Genomic DNA, 4,773 nt, shown 5'->3' on the forward strand with positions numbered 1-4,773 from the left:
TTTTCTAGTTTGGAAGGGATCATGAGGAAGGGAGTGTGAACACCTTGCTTGTGTTTCACTCACTAAAGCTCATGTTCTGTTTTTCACAGGATACACGGTGATCTTAAATAACTCAATGCCAGCATTAAGATCAAATACCTTTCCTGGTACCCAAAATAGCATGGGATATTAGCAAATGAGTAGACAGAATTATTTCACACCCTGCTTCCTGAATTATTTCTACTTCAGATTCCTAGAAAAATAAGGTTTTGCCTGAGAAAACAGTTCACTGAATTTCTTACTTCACTGTTTGGTCACAATCCACTACAGCCATCTTCTGTAGAAATTTGAATATAGGTACCATTCAGTCCTCAATCTACACAGAGTTTAAGTTTTTCAAAGTTTACTGTTAACTAATATTCCTCCAAAACCTCAAGATGTTTGCATTACTTATTCTTCATGAGACATACCAGCTCCTCCAATGTAATATTTACAGCAGATCGTTGATGAACTACTCGCTTCTTTCTTAAAACCAAGTTAGCAGTTATCCAGGGTAAAAATAAAGCATCTTTAACTGCCAAATCTACACAGATTAGGAGAGTTAGAACACCGTTATCAAGCACACATTTACCTATAGCCAAAAGCCTACAAAGTAATATAAATATATATTTATATAAATATTGACTTACAGTTTACATAGGATATAGCAGATAAAAATTACTAAACTACAAATGCTATATACAGATTAAAACCAATTTATTGGATTCTTAAATAATCCCACCAATTTAAGATAAAACTGCATTCTTAAGAAGGTTAAGAGTTCAACCCATGAGTGTTAAAAGTTTCTTCAACTCCATTTGAGCATAACCTATTGCATCGTTCATCCTAACACTTCATTCCTATCTCATGGTTCCCTCGCTCCTGAAGTCTGACATATCCTTATTATCTCCAACAAGATACCATTTAACTATCAGATCCTCTTTCCAAAAAATTGCCTGGGAGTGTAAATATTCTAAATCCATTTCTGTCACTGGTTGGACTGAGAAAACTTGTTTGCTGAACGCACACATCAGTGCTTCAGTAAACATTTAGTGGCGTAAGAGAAACATATTCATACAGGGCCCAAACCTGAAACTCTTACTTAATACTTATTTAATAAATTCTTTAGAAACCAGTTGGATTAGCTGTCCAAGTGTGTCAAACTCAGTTACACTTATTTTTATACCCTACATTCATTCAATTTGCATAACCTAGTACAGCCCCCTTCAGTCAGGGGAACTGAGCCCCATACCAGCTAAGGATCCAATGAGATATTTATAACAACAACAGTGTTTATTCTTGTCTCAACAGTGATGTGCTAATGTGGCAGTGTAGTCAGTTGCTGGTGTATAAAGAACAGCTAACTAACAATACACTGCCTAATCACCACACACAACATCAGGATCACCCTAACTCTGCAGATATTGATGCTATTTCTCTTCCTAGGAGACCTTCACTTTGCAAGGCATATATAGAAGCACCCAGACAAAGCAAGTAATAACATAGAGTTTCTTCTGCATTCTGCCCAGTGCCTAAAGTGCAAGGATGAGGACAGAGGTACTACTCTCTTGCTTGTGGCAGTATGTTTGATAGAAGCTTTCAGTATAACATGAACCAAAAGGATCAATGTGCTTCCAGCCTTTATTCTTCCGAAGTGTAATATTATGTCCTATTCAAATTGTGTCTCCTGGTTGGTGAGACTATGTGCAGTTGTTTTAATGTATTGCTGTTCTCAAATTAAGTTATTCTGAGAGGCAAGGGGAGAAGAAAAACTCAGTTGACTTTTTTTTTAATAGAATGGAAAGGTAATTCAGGCAGTTAGTAAAAGCCTTTTTTTAGTTAGTAAAAGCCTGATTTTAAGCCTTTGCAGCATCTAATTACTCAATTAAAAAAAAAACCCCGAAACCAAAACCACACACAACCCCCCTCCCCCCAAAAAACAACCAACTTGCATTTGCCAAATATCATTATAAAAGATTAAAAATAAAACTTTAAAACTCATGTGAAGTTTTTAACTGTGCTTCTTTTGCTTTAACAAAACTTCCAGAGCTTAAAATTGTTCGAAAAGTTTGATTTACGTGTTTCAAGTATTTATAAGCTTCCTGTTACCCTGGTATCTAAAAGCAGATGAAAACCAGAGTCTAAATCAACCAAAAATGCTCACAACTCTTTGGATAATGGTGGACAATGGAAATACAAGATGCCACAGTATTACCAAAAATGAGACTGACAGTCAAAAAAAGCAATAATCAGGTGGACCCAAAACATTATTTATACAAAAGCAGTACCTCTCCATTCTGATGATCAAGGTATGTGGAAAAGGATAGCAACTGCATGTTAGCTGATGTCAGAATTTCAACCAGCTAACATACACTGCCATCCCATCACACATAGATGCACCACCTGCATTCCTGGAAATTAGGACCCTAGCACTTTCCAAAGGACCCGCCTTTCAACAGTGATGAGCTGGCCCTGCAGCAGGTGACAGTGCAGTAGTGACTGCTACATTCAGATACAGCCAGCTAGCAGTACACGGCCTACCAGACACAGAGTCCATGCAGAGCGAGATGTCTCATGAAATAACATGCCCAGAAACATCTCTTATTTTCAACCTAAATTCAGCATTGCTCACCTGTTTTGAGGTTCATGTTTCATATATGTATATATACAAGTTCAAGAAGTAAATACTGTAATTAAATAAATGGCACAGATAAGTTTCTCATTCAGTAAGACCTGAATTAAAGTAATATAAAACCTAAGCAGAGTATGACTAGAATCAGATCCTAGACTGTCCAAAAGGAACTTGATAGTGTTGCAAACAGTTTCTTGCCTTAGTTGTACAAGCACCAGTATAGTATGTTATCTCCACAAGTTAATTAGTACCATACACACTTCAGTCCTTTTCTCCCTTGGACATCCATTTACGGTGACCATTGGAACCTGGCCCTTAGTCTAGATGAGGCTGGAGTCTACCTCAGTATAGTCAATTTTAGGTTAATTCAAAATTAGAATTATCATTGGTTACTCCATAGTGCAACTTAACTTTAGGTGATGAGCCATACTGTACCTCTATTTACAGCCATGTAATAGAGGACACATAAAGATCCCAAGATTCAAGCTTACGGATTTAGGCAAAATTTTACCTGTAACATCCATTTTGACAGCCAGCCCTTTGAAGTCATGCTGGAAAGTAGCCACCAAGGTAGACACTTTGCATAAACATCAATGAATACCAAATTTGAAGCCTTCCTTTTGCTTCTTAAAAGCTGGTCTTAAATTACTCAAAATAAATGTCAACTCAATACAAAACAAAACACTAAAACATTTACTTGCCTGAGTGCTGCTGTTAGCAGCCACAGAAAAGCATTGGCTAACTGACTTCTGCTTAGTCCACAGTAAGACAGGGCCACATCTGAGTTTTCCATGATGCTTTTGAATGAAACAATACGGAGTGCAGCTAGCAGCTGCTGGCACATCAGAGACAACAGCCAGCTAACATGCACTGCCAGACTGTTACATTCTGTTGAGTTTTGGCCAGTAGCTCCCCCTCACTCCCCAACTGAATTTTCTTCTCCTAGACCCCAGCCATTGCTCATTTTAACAATGTGTTTTTTCCCATGGGGTCACGTACATAAAATATTTCTGTTGGAGCGACATTCTCAGCATGCTGGTGGCTACCTGTCTGTACTGTCCTTGTATGTAAGCGCACACTGTTCATCTCTTGCTGCAGCATTTTCAGTACGGTCAATTCCTTTTACACCTACGCCTCCCACTCCACAGGTTTGCGTATTGCAGTCTCACCAGGTTTTGTGATCTACGTCAAATCCTTAAGGCACAAGCTGCCTGTATTTTGCCTCTTGCTTACTGTCAAGCATATTACTGGTGATTAGTAGGTTTTCCACCTATGTTCCTACTTTTATCTTTACCACCCTTTTATCTTTACCACCCTCTAAATGTGGACAAGTCAGCTTGCAGCACCACTAAATAAAGCTCTGTAAACCCACACAACCCCTTCAATCAGGTGAAGTAACTTTTGGGTTTTAACAGCAAGCAGTCCCTCTAGTGTTGAAGGAGAGAAACCCACAGGTGTTTCTGATTCTTCCCCTCAACAGATGTCACTTTACCATAACTAGTGTTTTTCTGACATTTCAGATGCTACAGTTTAAAAAGGGTGATAAGGATTACTAGGAGAGGAAAAAAACAATACTTTCTTTTTTCAAAATCACTTATTTTCGACAGTTTCCTTCTCTCCCTCCCCCAGAAATGTAAAGAGGGGAACTCCTTAGCGCAGCGCACACAGAGGAGTGTGAATGTGCCAGCCCCTACCTTAGCCGCTCTCTGAAGGCTTTGCTCTCTGCTCCGCTTCAGGTCTTTTCCGAGCGCTCTCATCGCCCTCTCCTTGAAAGAAACACAGAGGCACAACACTTAACAAGCGTGTGGCTCACAGTTTCTTCACCCTAAATCACCCTCCGCCCAGCCTCGCTGCTTGCAAGGCTTCCTCGGCAGCCACAGCCCTCGGGCCGGACGGGAAGGTGTCCTCCAGGCCCGCTCCTCAGCCGCCACCCGCCCCAGAGCAGCGACAGCCCTCGGCGTCCCCACAGGGCACCGTTACCCACGGCAGATCTTCGTCCCTCCTGCTCGTCCGCCGGGCGGGCTTTACTAATGCCCACTCCATCTGTGCCGGGGGCTGACTGAACCCGCCGCCGCCTCAGGCGAGGTGCCCTGACCTCCAGGTGGGTCCCTGCCGGGGAGCGG

This window comes from Charadrius vociferus, unplaced genomic scaffold (assembly GCF_000708025.1).
Source record: "Charadrius vociferus isolate BGI_N301 unplaced genomic scaffold, ASM70802v2 scaffold70, whole genome shotgun sequence".
In the NCBI taxonomy this organism is placed as follows: Eukaryota; Metazoa; Chordata; class Aves; order Charadriiformes; family Charadriidae; genus Charadrius; species Charadrius vociferus.